Source organism: Pristiophorus japonicus, chromosome 25 (assembly GCF_044704955.1).
Source record: "Pristiophorus japonicus isolate sPriJap1 chromosome 25, sPriJap1.hap1, whole genome shotgun sequence".
Classification (NCBI taxonomy): Eukaryota; Metazoa; Chordata; class Chondrichthyes; family Pristiophoridae; genus Pristiophorus; species Pristiophorus japonicus.
In genome coordinates, this window is record NC_092001.1 from 17,590,248 (window position 1) to 17,606,370 (window position 16,123).

Consider the following 16,123-nt stretch of genomic DNA (forward strand, 5'->3'; position numbering starts at 1 on the left):
CTGAATGAGCCTCCTCCTGTACCTGTGTGTAAGGTCTGGGAAACAAAGGGAGGTGAAATAAGAAAACAAAAACTAAATGGTATTGTGTTAAAAGAGACGCAGAAGGATTGAGTGATTTACACACAGAAATCTTTGAAGCTGGGTAGATAACTTACTCAGATGTTTAAAAAGAATACAGGGCCCTTGGCTTTATATGAAGTGAAATAGAGGACACCAGCGAGGAAGTTGTACCATAGCTTTTCAAACCCGGTTTAGGCCTCAGTTGGAGAACTGTTTACAGTTCTGAGCACCACAATTTACGAAGGATATCAAGGCATTGGAGAGAACGTAAGAAATATATAAGAAACATTTTCTATTGGTGTTGAAGACACAAACACAGGCATTCATCGACAATCAACCTGCAGGTGACCACACACAGATTAAAGAGCCAGAGAGACTGACAGAATCGGGAAACACCGGCAAATAGACAAGAGATATTGACAAGGACTGAAAGCACTTTGCGATCAGAAAATTGACGGCCCAGCTGTGGTTAATGACACGGTTTTGATGATTGATCTCCGTACAAGCCTTGCAATTCAGGAGAACCGGTTTCGTGGTTTGAAGCTCGAGATAAAGCTCGAGATAAAGCCACGGGGCGATACCAACAGGCGCCTGGCAGCAATCAGCGACAGGAAGATGCACCTTAAGCAGGCCCGGCTAGTTCAGTCGGGAGAGTATTAGACTTTTAAGCTCCGGGTCGTGGGTTTGAGCCCCATGTTGGGTGAATTATTGTCCTTAAACTTTTATGGTGCTTTCACAGGAAAACATCATTAAAGAACCCATAATCTTCTTTTGCACAATGAACAAAATGCGAACTGAGGGAGAGTTGATCATTTGATCATATCTTCTGTGCTCTGTATAAGAACACAAGAACCAGGAGCAGGAGTCGGCCTTACCGTGTTTTTAAATGAGCAGTGCGAGATATTTATAGGGCACATTTCAATGCTTCACAAAACCATTCCTTTCGTTACAGCCACCCAGGATCGATTCCCGGTCTGAGAAGTAACTTTGATAGCATTGTTTGCAATTGAAGTGGGGTCATTGGATGAAGTTCGATGGATGTCCCAAAGCACTTGAGTGTGGTGTCCAAACAAATGAGTTTGTAATTAAAAACACTGAATGTCAGGAGTGTGATTTGAACCCATACCTCCAGAGGAGATTGTGACCTGAATACAGCACCTTAGACCGCTTGGCCATCCGGACTGTTAGAAGCTCCCGTTACAAGTTATTACTCTGGAAAGTTTCAGACCGGGCGCTGTTTCAGTGTTACTGGAAGGCCCAGTGGCCGGGATATCCTCTCCCCCGTTGTTTTCCTGAGCCTGTGCACGGTGTCCGGGGAGCTTTGGTCCGGTTCCGAGGTAGCTTGCATCATGTGACAATGCACCCCGGACTGCTCTTTTTCCATTTTATCGCACGTTAGTTTTCGTTGCAAAAATAATATCTCCAGAGGAGACAGTGATGTAAACACAGCACCGCATACAGCTCGGCCATCCTGACTATTCACTGCTGTGTGTGGTCACCTGCAGGTTGCTTTTGAACTTTTGTGTCCTGTCACATGCAATAAATGATGGCAGCAGGCGTATCTCTGCCTGACACCGGGGAAACAGTGAGACAGACATTGCATTGTGTTCAGGTTTAATCACAGCAATATCCGCAGTCAGGAGCTGAAAAGGACGAAGAGCTGAAAAAACACAAGAAAAAAGCAAAGAAATGTCAGCAATTGTGGTAAACTCTTTAATGTGTTTCCTGCTCGTTTAGTGATGCGGCGCTCACAGAGGGAGCACGGATTCAGAAAATAATTCTTCCATTCAAAATCTTTAAAATAATGACATGCAACTAATTAAATTGTGTGCCGGGGGATGGGGATGGGTGAAGATTATTTGTTTTATTCCCCATTCATTAACCGACAGCGTTGTTTTGTAGAATTGTTACTGAGGGACAGTGGAAACTTCAATAACTCAACTTTAATTATTTAAGGATTTTGAATCATTGATGAAGTTTTCTCCCCTATCTGACTTTACTCACTCTGTATGTTGGAGACTGGTTTAAAATGTTCAGTGCTCATGCGACAAGGAACCTGGGGCGACTTTTGTTCAATTTATTTCACAGCAAAAGTATTCTCCAAAATACGATTTCCACCCAAACTCGAACCGGGGAACTTTCACGTGTGAGGTGAATAAGATAACAAGTACACTACAGAAACACTGTGTCTAAAGCAATCTTAGGAAAAAAACCAGAGCTTTAACCTACACAGCTGGCCGATACTTCAAGAGCTGGTTTTACGAGAAGAGAATGACGGTGCTATATTTCGGAAGGCTGTGAGTGTGCCAGGAATTGATCTCGTGTTTCCCAGACTTCATACATAGGAACAAGAGATGGCCATTTAGCAGCGAGTGGTTAGGATCTGGAATGCACGGCTTGAAAGGGCGGTGGAGGCAGAGTCAATCTTATCTTTCAGACGGGAGTTGGATAAGTGTCTGAAGGAAAAACAATTGCAGGGCTTCGGGGAAAGTGGGGGAAGTGGGACTCGCTGAGGGTCGGCACGGGCTCGATGGGCCGAATGGTCTTCCGTGCTGTACCCATTCCATGATTCGATAAGTTAGTGGCACATTTCATAGTGTGGCTGGGAGCACAACATTGCAAAGGGACATGGATTGAGTCGCCAAAACTAGAGGCATCTGATTCAGCAGATTCGCGGGGCATGGAAATTTCGGAGTTTAATGACTTTGAAAGGAACATTTTTGTTTTGTGCCGTTTCGGTCAGAGGTTTTCCATTAAAGCAACATTAAATGAAAAGAAATCGCCCAACGTGGGTCTCGAACCCACGACCCTGAGATTAAGAGTCTCATTCTCTACCGACTGAGCTAGCCAGGCTTCCATTCAAAGCATGTTTTTATCACTCATTGCAGCCAAGCGCCTGTTGGCTCCGCCCCAGATGTTTAAACTTGCTGTTGAAGAACTGCCAGGATCTTCTTGAATGGTGGACCAGGCTCGAGGGGCCGAATGGCCAACTCCGGCCCCTAATCCTTACGTGTTTATGTTTACGTCTTTATGCGGAGCTCCTTCAGGGTAAACGAGCCAAAGGAGGACAGCGGAAACGTTATAACGACACCCTCAAAGCCTCCCTGGTAAAGTGCGACATCACCACTGACACCTGGGAGACCCTGGCCGCAGACCGCCCGATGTGGAGAAAGTCCTTCTGAGAGAGCGTTGAACTCTTTGACTCTAGACGCAAGGAGCATGAAGACACCAAGCGCAGGCAGCGGAAGGAGCATGCGGCAAACCAGTCCCACCGACCTCTTCCCTCGACGTATATCTGTCCCACCTGTAACAGGGTCTGTGGCTCTCGTATCGGAATGTTCAGCCATCAAAGGACTCACTTTGGGATGGAAGCAAGTCCTCCTCGATCCCGAGAGACTGCCTCTGATGGTGTCTATGATTTGCGGTACACTGCGGAAATATCTCCACTTTCAGCACCGGATTACCAGAATTAAACCCAATGGGATCGGGAGAAAAGTTCCTCATATGCTCAGAGCAAAATATATCATATGACAATAGAATTTTATGTATTAATTAATGATGTTTAAATAAATGCTTCTTTTTTTTTTACACAGGAGATGCATAAAGATGTGTAAAGTAGATGAACTATTTTTTATAAGTTTTTGAATTAAAAGTACAATTTCCCTGACCGGGAATCGAACCCGTGCCGTGGCGTTGAAAGCACTAAATCCTAACCACGAGACCATCAGGGAACCTGGTTTGGATAGAGATGCAGTGGTTGTGTCGAGGTTCACATCGAGCAGATCCGTAACACAGGACTCTGTGCTCTCCGGGCTGTTCCCAGCGACACACACCGAGACAGACATCACCTGCTGCTGGAGTGCCATCAACTCAGTCAAAGATGCTCTTTGGTCTTGCCGAAACTTGCTGGTCTTCCAGAGCAAGGAGATGTCCACGTCTGCGTGTTGCAGACTGGCGCGATCCAAGATCCAGAGTTACGTGCTGAGGGACACACTTAAAATTGGTGTAGTTGCCGCAAAGGCAGGGTGGGGAAGGGCCACAGTTTAAAGCCCTTCTGACACGGTAAACCCCGGGGCAGGAATCAGAATAAAACTCCGCTCGGGCCGTACTTGTAACTTCTCTATTGTGTGCATGGAGCACCATGATCTGTAAACACCTATGTAGTGCCATGTACAATGTAAGGTCTGTTTCGTGATGCACGTTGAAAAAATGTTTAATGTTCCGTCACCCATTCCATGTACTGTATCGTGACACGAGTGATGTAATTTGTTGAATGTGCGACAAGGTATCCCGTATTGTACCGAATTGTACTGGAACTGAAAAGCAAGGGAATACATCGACCAGAACTGCCGTCAGCACCCAAATGTCGTGCATGGGACTACTGACCGCAGCTAAATGTACTGAACTGCTTTTGAATGTACTGTACAAATTTTTATCAGAATAAAGTATTTTTTTAAATAAAAAAAAAATCTCTGCCTGACACCTTGGAAAGAGTGAGACAGACCTTGGAGCAAGGGTCTGGTTATTGCCAAACAGCAAAGGAAATATTAATTCTGGAAGAACAATATCCAAAAGAACAGTGACCACGACGTGATTTGAACACGCAATTTTCGGATTTGGAGTCAGACACACTACCGTTGCACCATGAGACCAACACAGTGAGCAGGAGATGTTCGTCTATATGAAGGTTCTGTAATATAATGGGCTTTAAAATCTGCGCCCATTTCCATCAGGTATCACAAGCAGCGCTCACCTGACAGGCACCGTATGGTTTCTTCTTAAACTTTTCTTTTATTTCACGGGAAACCATCATTAATTAACCGCTCACCTTCTTTTGCACAATCAAACAAATGCTAACTCAGGAACAGTTCATACTTCAATCATTTGTCCTGTGCTTTGCATCTTAACTCGAAAACCATATCCCATTTTACTCACTGTGTTGTAGCTTTCTGGTTCAAAATCTACATTGCCGATGACACCACGAATCTGGGGCAACTTTTATCAAAGTTAACAGCACCGGTTATTCCTACCGTGCACACAAAATACAATCAGTCGTGAAGATAAAATCCCACCGTGCGTATTTTCAGATTCAACGCAGTAGCATGTCAAATAAAGTGAAAGAATTTTACACTGAAAAGTATTGCAAGTGTTGCTTGTATTTGTGTCTTTAATTAATCTTTGTGGCGTTTGACTCCCATTCATGCCGCTGCTGAATAAGAAAAGAGGGTTTGACATTGACCAGACTGCACTGCCCCTGATATTTGTGAACTCATCCTTTATATTCAGTGGTTTCTCGCCCTTTGATGGGCTGCAGTGTAGCGTATATCACGTTGTCCTCACATTGAGTACTTTTGAGGGGGATGACTCATCAGGGGAGTGCAGCAGCAGCCAAGTTCATGGCACCGTGGCTGGCTCTGCTGCACAGAAGGGCAGGAAAAAGAATGGGACAGCGATAGTGATAGGGAATTCGATTGTAAGGGGAATAGATAGGCGTTTCTGCGGCCGCAACCGAGACTCCAGGATGGTATGTTGCCTCCCTGGTGCAAGGGTCAAGGATGTCTCGGAGCGGGTGCAGGACATTCTGAAAAGGGAGGGAGAACAGCCAGTTGTCGTGGTGCACATTGTTACCAAAGATTTAGGTAAAAAAAGCGATGAGGTCCTACGAGATGAATTTAAAGAGCTAGATGCTGAATTAAAAAGTAGGACCTCAAAAATAGTAATATCGGGATTGCTACCAATGTCACGTGCTAGTCAGAGTCGGAATCGCAGGATAGCTCAGATGAATACGTCGCTTGAGCAGTGGTGCAGCAGGGAGGGATTCAAATTCCTGGGAAATTGGAACCGGTTCTGGGGGAGGTGGTACCAGTACAAACCAGACGGTCTGTACCTTTGCAGGTCCGGAACCAAAGTCCTTCGGGGGGAGTGTTTGCTAGTGCTGTTGGGGAGGAGTTAAACTAATATGGCAGGGGGATGGGAACCAATGCAGGGAGAAAGAGGGAAACAAAATGGAGACAGATACAAAAGACAGAAAGGAGATGAGTAAAAGTGGAGGGCAGAGAAACCCAAGGTAAAACCAAAAATAGCCACTGTACATCAAAATTCTAAAGGGTCAAAGTGTAATAAAAAAGCAAGACTGAAAGCTCGGTGCCTCAATGCGAGGAGTACTCAGAACGCAGGAGAGGGCTCTCAGCTAGTTAGAGTGGGTGAGAGCGCAGATAAACAGGACCCCAAGAAAGAATGCAAAAGGCAGGAGGCAACAGAGCAGAGTAGCACTGGGGTAAGTGTAAACCACAAGGTAATAGGAAGGGACAATATGTATGAATATAAAGGGGCTGCAGGAGGGGTCAAAACAAAAAATCATGGATTAAAACTAGTATTAAATACTTTACCTAAACGCACGCAGCATTCAAAATAAAGTAAATGAGTTGACGGCACAAATCATGGCAAATGGGTATGATTTGGTGGCCATTACAGAAACGTGGTTGCAGGGTGGCGAAGACTGGGAATTAAACATACAGGGGTAGCTGACAATTCGGAAAGATAGACAATAAGGGAAAGGAGGTGGTGTAGATCTGTTAATAAAGGATGATATCAGGGCAGTTGTGAGAAATGATATTGGCTCTAATGAACAAAATGTTGAATCATTGTGGGTGGAGATTAGAGATCGTAAGGGGAAAAAGTCACTGGTGCGTGTAGTTTATAGGCGCCCAAATAATAACTTGACGGTGGGGTGGGCAATAATCAAGGGAAGAATGGAGGCATGTGAAAAAGGAACGGCAGTAATCATGGGGGATTTTAACCGACATTGGTCAAATCAAATCGCACGGGGTAGCCAGGAGGAGGAATTCATAGAATGCATACAGGATTGTTTCTGAGAACAATATGTTACAGAACCTACAAGGGATCAAGCTGTCTTAGATCTGGTCCTGTGCAATGAGACAGGAATAATAAACGATCTCCTCGTAAAATATCTCTCGGAATGAGTGATCACAGTATGGTTGAATTTGTAATATAGATTGAGAGTGAGGAAGTAGTGTCTCAAACGAGCATACAATGCTTAAACAAAGTGACTATAGTGGGATGAGGGCAGAGTTAGCTAAAGTAGACTGGGAACACAGACTAAACGGTGGCACAATTGATGTACAGCAGAGGACTTTTAAGGAGCTCTTTCATAGTGCACAACAAAAATATATTCCAGTGAAAAGGAAGGGCAGTAAGAGAAGGGATAACTTGCCGTGGATAACGAAGGAAATAAAGGAGAGTATCAAATTAAAAACCAATGCATATAAGGTGGCCAAGGTTAGTGGGAAACTAGAAGATTGGGAAAATTTTAAACGACAGCAAACAATGAATTGAAAGCAATAAAGAAAGGAAAGATAGATTACGAAATTAAAATTGTGCAAAACATAAAAACAGATAGTAAAAGCTTTTACCGATATATAAAACGGCAAAAATACACTAATGTAAATGTTGGTCCCTCAGAAGATGAGAAGGGGGATTTAATAATGGGAAATGTGGAAATGGCTGAGATATTAAACAATTATTTTGCTTCGGTCTTCACAGTGGAAGACACAAAAACCATGCCAGAAATTGCTGGTCACAGGAATGTGGGAAGGAAGGACCTTGAGACAATCACTATAACTAGGCGGGTAGTGCTGGACAGGCTAATGGGACTCAAGTTAGACAAGTTCCCTGGTCCTGATGAAATGCATCCCAGGATATTAAAAGAGATGGCGGAAGTTTTTGCAGATGCATTCGTTATAATTTTCCAAACTTCTCTGGACTCTGGGGAGGTACCAGCGGATTGGAAAGCAGCTAATGTAACGCCTCTGTTTAAAAAAGGGGGCAGACAAAAGGCAGGTAACAATAGGCCGGTTAGTTTAACATCTGTAGTTTGGAAACTGTTTGAAACTATCATTAAGGAAGAAATAGCGGGACATCTAGATAGGCTTAGTGCAATCATGCAGACACAGCATGGATTCATGAAGGGGAAATCATGTTTAACTAATTTACTGGAATTCTTTGAGAATATAACGAGCATGGTGGATAGAGGTGTACCGATGGATGTGGTGTATTTAGATTTCCAAAAGGCATTCGATAAGGTACCACACAAAAGGTTACTTCCGAAGATAGAGGTACGCAGATTCAGAGGATATTTATTAGCATGGATCGAGATTTGGCTGGCGAACAGAAAGCAGAGAGTCGGGATAAATGGGTGCTTTTCAGGTTGGAAATCGGTGGTTAATGGTGTGCCACAGGGACTGGTGCTGGGACCACAACTGTTTGCAATATACATAGAGTGTAGTGTAAAATAATTTGCAGACAACACAAAGATTAGTGGGAAAGCGGGTTGTGTAGAGGACACAGAGAGGCTGCAAAGAGATTTGGATAGGTTAAGCGAATGGGCTAAGGTTTGGCAGATGAAATACAATGTCGGAAAGTGTGAGGTCATCCACCTTGCGAAAAAAAGCAGTAAAAGGGAATATTATTTGAATAGGGAGAAATTACAACATGCTGCAGTGCAGAGGGACCTGGGGGTCCTTGTGCATGAATCCCCAAAAGTTAGTTTGCAGGTGCAGCAGGTAATCAGGAAGGTGAATGGAATGTTCGCCTTCATTGCGAGAGGGATGGAGTACAAAAGCAGGGATGTCCTGCTGCAACTGTATTGGGTATTGGTGAGGCCGCACCTGGAGTACTGCGTGCAGTTTTGGTCACCTTACTTAAGGAAGGATATACTGGCTTTGGAGGGGATACAGAGACGATTCACTCGGCTGATTCCGCAGATGAGGGGGTTAACTTATGATGATAGATTGAGGAGACTGGGTCTTTACTCGGTGGAGTTCAGAAGGATGAGGGATGATCTCATAGAAACATTTAAAATAATGAAAGGGATAGACAAGATAGAGACAGAGATGTTGTTTCCACTGGTAGGGGAGACTAGAACTAGGGGGCACAGCCTCAAAATACGGGGGAGCCAATTTATAACTGAGTTGAGAAGCAATTTCTTCTCCCAGAGATTTGTGAATCTGTGGAATTATCTGCCCAAGGAAGCAGTTGAGGCGTGATCATTGAATGTATTCAAGTCACAGATAGATAGATTTTAAACAACTAAGGGAATTAAGGGTTACGGGGAGCGGGTGGGAAAGTGGAGCTGAGTCCACGGCCAGATCAGCCATGATCTTGTTGAATGGCGGAGCAGGCTCGAGGGGGTAGATGGTCTCCTACTGTTCCTAATTCTTAAGTTTCTTATGTTTCTTATGGAGTAGGCGTCTACTACAACCAAAAACATTTTTGAAAGGACCTGCGTAGTCCTCATGGATGCGTGCCCAAGGCTTGGTGGGCCAGGACTAGGGGCTAAGGGGGGCTTCCCTGGGCGCATTACTCAGCTGGGCAAACGTGTAGCACCTGCGAACACAAAGTTCCAGATCTGCGTCTTTCCATGGACACCAAATGTGTGACTTGGCAATTGCCTTCCTCATGACAATGCCCGGGTGCTCATTGTGGAGTTCTCTGATGAACACCTCTCTGCCCATCTGGTTTCTACGCGGTTTCCCCACAGTAGGCAATCGGCCTGAATCGAGAGTTCTTCTCTGCCCTGTCCGTGGCTGCCCAGTCCCATTCAGGACACATTTCTTGACTGGAGACAATAGCGGGTCTCTATTTCTCCAGACTTTAATCTGACAGGCTGTCACGGTTGAGCCTTCACTTCCGAAAGCTTCAACAGCCATGACCATCTCAGCACCATGCTCGGTAGCCCCCTCAGTGGTGGCTAGTGGGAGCCTGCTGAGTGCATCGGCGCAGTTTTCGGTGCCCTGTCTGTGCCGAATTGTGTAGTCATAGGCGGCTAACGTGAGTGCCCACCTCTGTATGCGGGCCGATGCATTTGCATTTATGGCCTTGTTGTCGGCCAAAAGCGACGTTAGTGGTTTGTGATCTGGCTCCAGCTCAAATTTCCTGTCAAACAGGTATTGGTGCATTTTCTTTACTGCATATACACATGCGAGCGCCTCCTGTTCTACCATCCCGTAACCCCTTTCTGCCTGGGACAGACTTCTGGAGGCCTAAGCTAGCGGCTGTAACTGACACTTGGCATTGACATGCTGCAACACACACCCGACTCCATAGGACGACGCATCGTTACACAAGTTTCTTACATAGGTCATATAGCGTTAACAGAGTGTTGGAACATAACAAATTGCGAGCTCTAATAAAAGTCCTTTCCTGGCTGTCCCCCCAGACACATTCGTGACATTTGCGTAGGAGCACGTGTAGCGGCTCTAGCAGCTTGCTCAATTTGGGAAGAAAGTTACCAAAATAGTTCAGGAGCCCCAGGAACGAATGCAGCTCCGTCGTGTTACGGGGTCTGGGTGCTCTCTGGATCGCTTCCGTTTTGGAGGCAGTAGAGCTGATCCCGTCTGCTGCTACCCTTCTCCACAGGAATTCTACCTCTGGAGCTATGAAGACGCACTTCGCCTGTTTCAGTCGCAGCCCTATCCGGTCCAGTCTGCGTAGCACCTTCTCCAGGTTGTGGAGGTGTTCTTCAGTATCGTAACCCGTAATGAGGAATCGTTCTGGAAAAACCACCGTCCCTGGAATCGACTTGAGGAGGCTTTTCATATTTCATTGGAAGATCGCGGCAACCGAGCGAATCCCGAACGGACATCTGTTGTACGCAAACAACCCCTTGTGTGTCGTGATGGTCGTCAGCTTCTTCGACTCACTCGCCAGCTCCTGGGTCATGTAAGCTGAGGTCAGGTCTAATTTTGAAAAAAGTTTGCCACCGGATAGCGTCGCAAAGAGATCCTCCGCTCTCAGTAGCGGGTACTGGTCTTGGAGTGACACCCGATTGATGGTTGCCTTGTAATCACCACATATCCTGACCGACCCATCCGCCTTGAGCAGCGGCACAATCGGGCTCGTTCAGTTACTGAATTCAACTGGCGAGATGATGCCTTCCCTTAGCAGGCGGTCCAATTCGCCTTCTATCTTTTCCCGCATCACATACGGCTCAGCCCTGGCATTGTGGTGTACTGGCCTGGCGTCCGGTTTTATGTGAAGCACTACCTTGGCCCCCATGAAAGTGCCAATGCCGGGTTGAAATAATGAGTCAAATCTGTCGAGGATCTATGAGCATGATACTCGCTCCACAGAGGAAATTGCATTGAGATCGCCCCATTTCCAGTTCATGACAGCAAGCCAACTTTGTGGGTCACGACTACCGTGGCGCTGCCGAGCACCTGAATGATCTCCTTTGTGTACGTTCGTAGCTGTGCGTCAATCGGCAATAATTTTGGCCTCTTGGCCTTGGACGCCCACAACTTTTCGAACTAATTGATACCCATCAGGGACTGGCTGGCCCACGTGTATAGCTCCACTGATACTGGGATGCCATTGAGGAGCACTTTCATCATTATCGGTGGTGTCCTGGTGTATGAACTGTATACGTGCTCCACATGAACTCACTGAACATCACCTTCCAGCGATTTCCCCCAGTGTCCATTTCTGCAATTTCTGCAGGTATTTTGCTCATCTCTGCAAACTCCGGCTGAGTGTGTGCCTCGAAGCCTCCAACATGAGCTGCTGTTGGAAACAAAAGGTCTCTTGCCAGTCGATCGTCACTGACTGCCCCGTGATTGTCCTTGAGTGCACCATTAACAGGTGTTGATGGCCCCATTACTGGCCGCATTGTCCGTTGCAATGACGTGAATTGCCGTTCAGTTTGCCCTTGTCACTGTCGAACTCCCCCTCTGGGTTCGGCTACATATTGGGGCATGCCTGACTTCCCTTGGCTGCCTGGAGAACTGTGTGATGCTTTAACAATGTTGAATCTCTGTCCCAACCATTGCTTAACACAGTACCTCTCGTCTGTTCTGCTAGTGGCCATGCTCGCGTGGTTTAAATCCCAGTTTCTCGTCGCCATTAATACGTCCTTACTGTACAGTGTAAATGCACACGAGGCCCATGCTTCAGAGAAGGTCAGTCTATGACCTGTCCTTTATTCCTTAGCACTCAAGTGATGGAAGTGGGTGGAGCTTCCCCTTTTATACCTGAAGGTCCAGGTTAGGAGTGTCTCCCACAAGTTCACCACCTAGTGGTCATTGTTCTCACAGTGTACAACATCGGTCAGATTATACATGGGTTACAATGCTGGTTGAATACATGACAGTCCCGGCCTCACTCACTCTGGAGCTGGTGACGAGCGATGAGTCGATGGATTATTTGCGGCTTCGATCTGCTGTTGTGAAGCGAGGCGGAGATGCAGGATCCTTTAATAATCTCTCCCAACTCAACTGAATGCAGCCGGAACGTGCAGCTTTGAGAGGGTCTTTCTGCACCGTCAGGGCTGTAAACGGGAGGGAGTGAGAGACATTGTGTGGAGTTTGAGTGTGTACAGAACTGTACAGAGAAACCAGCCAATTTAACAGTGCTGTGAGACACTGCATTTTGTTAATAGTATAGTATTAGGCAGTCCCTCGTATCGAGGATGACTTGTTTCCAGTCTAAAAAGCGATAAGTTAAAAGGTGTTTCGATGAGAGACCTGACAATCTAGGTCCAGAACTACATGCTGAAGGGTGGAAGATGCCTGTGGGTGGATTGTTTTAACTTGGGGTGACCGTTGCACACCAACCACCACACGAGCTTGACAGAGCTAGGTCTTGGTCCAGTGGCAAGGATTACACAAGACGACCATAGACCAAGCTCTGCTGCATGGACGTAATGTGTACACATGCGCCGACTATCCATAGATCGCAGTGTGGGCTGGCCCGTGGTGTTCCTGGGCCCTCGCCTCTCCTGAGCCCCGATCACGCCGCTCCTGGGCCCCGATCTCTCACCGCTCCTCCGCCCCGATCAAAAATGGAGCAGTCAGAAACAGAAAATCAAACAGTCTCTCTTATCATGGAGACATTAAATATCAACACTGTTATTTGAAATATCAAAATATTAAACTCCAGCCTAGTTGAAGGGTTATTAACATCAGCAGAAACAAACACCAACTTTGTTGATATTGAACCATTAATGTCAATTATTCAATTTTTTCTAATATTTAATTGAACAATGTTCAAAATCTTCCCACCCGGTTTCGAACGGGGGACCTTTCGCGTGTTAGGCGAACGTGATAACCACTACACTACAAAAACACTGCGATTGACACAGTGCTAGGAACATAACCAGAGCTTTATCCTACACAGCTGGCCGATACTTCAGGAGCTGGTTTTAAGAGAATAGAAGTAAGGTGCTATATTTCGGAAGGCTGTGAGTGTGGCAGGAATTGATCTCGTGTTTCCCAGACTTTACACATAGGACCAGGAGCTGGCCATTTAGCAGCGTGTGGTTAGGATCTGGAATGAACGGCTTGAAAGGGCGGTGGAGAGAGACTCAATCTTATCTTTCAGATGGGGGTTGGATAAGTGTCTGAAGGAAAAACAATTGCAGGGCGATGGGGGAAGGGCGGTAGTTGTGGGATTCGCTGAGAGTCGGCACGGGCTCGATGGGCCGAATGGCCTTCCGTGCAGTAACCATTCCATGATTCGATAAGTTAGTGGCAAATTTCATAGTGTGGGTGGGAGCACAACATTGCAAGGGACATGGATTGAGTCGGCAAAACTAGAGGCATATGATTCAGGAGATTCGCGGGGCATGGAAATTCGGGAGTTTAATGTCTTTGAAAGGAACATTTTTGTTTTGTGCCGTTTCGGTCATTGAAATGTTTCTGAAAGGAATGTTTTGCAGAAAGGGATGCAGCATTTAACCTACTGCCTTAACACTTTCTTCTGGGTGTCAGCTCACATTTCGTTTCGATGTTATTCTTCCAGAATTGCTATTTTCTTTGGTGTTTCACAATAACCAGACCCTTTCTCTAAAGTCAGTCTCAATGTTTCCACAGGCTCCGATTGTTGTTACCAGCAATGATCATTTTAACCCAGACCCCGAAAGCACAGTGCGTAAAATGGTTTATGGTTTCAGAGTTCAATTGCATAGCACAGAAGAAATTATTCAATTGTGGAGTTCCTTCAGTTAGCATTTCTTTAATTGTGGAAAAGAAGATTGCGGGTTAATTAATGATGATTTTCCATGAAAGCAACATTAAATTAAAAGAAATGCAATCGCCCAACATGGGGCTCAATCCCACGAACCTGTAATTAATAGTCTCATGTTCTACCGACTGAGCACGCCAGGCTTCTGGATAACGCTGGATTTTATCGCTCATTGCAGCCAGGCGCCTGTTGGCCACCCGCAGCCTGGATACACTAACGTCCCAACAGCTCATTGACTGTCGGAGTGGGACCGTGCGGTGCTTCAGAAGACAGTTCGAAAAAGCAAAGTCACTGATTCCGTCCCATGTGCTCCTCCGATCAAGAATAGCAACACACGAAAAATGCTTCAATAATATTTACACCTGAGCTCTACATTTGTCAAGTAGCTGGCTCGTTGGTCTACTGGTATGATTTTCGCTTTGGAGTTGTTACTTGAAATTTGCCAGAGGTCCCGGGTTCAAATCCCCGACAAGCTCTCAGTTTACCCACGAATTTTGAAATTGCATCGAACTTTTGCAAAGAAGGACTTACATTTCTTCAACATCTTTCAGGAACTCATGGCGCCCCAAAGCGTTTTCCAGCCGTTGAATTATGTTTCAAGTGTTGTCGTGTGGGGAAATACGTGCACAAATCACCCCATACGAACCGCAACACTTTGCGAAGGAGTTCGGTGCAAAAAATCAGATATCTCAGGGACTTGGACTTTCTATGAATGAGTTCAGCTTGTCCCTGCAATCAAACTTGAAACAGCAACTGGGCTTCCATCTCACGGGAGCAGCATGTAGCAGTTAGTGAGTAGGTGACCAGGTTGATGTGCGCCGCTTTCAATCTTTGAAATTTCACCAAACAAAGAAACGGTGAATCCAACTGTCCCTGTAAGCGACAGATTGAAGGGATCGGTGCTCCAAACAGAGCAGGAAAACGCGCAGTACAATAATAGGGTCCGCAACATTAAATGTCACAGTTATTAAGCAGACAACAATTAAACATACACTTAACGACAGTAATTACACCCAAACATTGCGAATGTTCGCCGATGAACTCAAACACGTTCCAGTTCCCAGCTCAGTGCACAAATTGATCAAACATTAATCGGATTCTAAAATATCTGTTCCAAATGCCACATTTTATATATTTTCCTTATCCCTGCTACGTGACAATTGAAACTTTTAATAGTATGACCTAACACAAGTGCCCAATTTCTGATGGAAGGTCATTAACCTGAAATGTTAACTCTGTTTCTCTCTCCACATATGCTGCCTAACCTGCTCAGTGTTTCCAGCTTTAATCTTTTTATTCTCCAAACTTATAATCAGAAAACCACTTCCCTTGTCATCTAACTACACTCCTTCCTGATATGTAGCCTTGTCCTACAAACCAGGCTCCTTTCGGATAATTCAGGCATTCATTGGAATTATAACTTCTTAACGATAACAATTATGTGAAGTATGTAACTCTGTAATACTTGCCAGCAGAGGGCGCGACTTTTGGATTCCTAATGGTCACCTGCCCACACGTGCAGGGCCAGTATGAAAGGTTGGCTACCATGTTGTTCAGGCACCCTGCAGTTGTAATAAAGAAGACTAAGGTCACACTATGTTTAGCTCACAGGACTCAGCCTCGGGGAGTTCTTCGATACACAACAATTGGCGACGAGTAACAGAATACGAACCTTTACACAACCATGGCTGCTGTTGGAATATTAGAGAGATCCATAGAGGGTGATGATTGGGAAGCCTTTGTCGAACAGCTCGACTAGTACTTTGTGGCCAACGAGCTGGAAGGAGACACTAACGTGGCCAAGCACAGGGCGGTTCTCCTCACTGACTGTGGGCCTAAAATATACACCCTCATCAAGAATCTGCTCACACCGACAAAACCAACGGAGAAGGAATATTCAGAGTTGTGCACACTGGTTTGGGACTACCTCAAGCCGAAAGAGAGTATCCTCATGGCCAGATATCGTTTTTACATGCACCATCGCTCCGGGACCAGGACCTGGCGGATTATGTCACCGGCGGAAAGA

General features: G+C 45.7%; 1 non-coding gene across 1 annotated transcript; it reads right to left on the bottom strand.

The window, feature by feature from the left end:
* Window positions 1-2,840: 2,840 nt before the first annotated feature.
* trnak-cuu (transfer RNA lysine (anticodon CUU)) lies at window positions 2,841-2,913 on the bottom strand. The gene has a single exon. It is a non-coding gene; the product is annotated as a tRNA-Lys (tRNA).
* Between the last annotated feature and the right edge of the window lie 13,210 nt (window positions 2,914-16,123).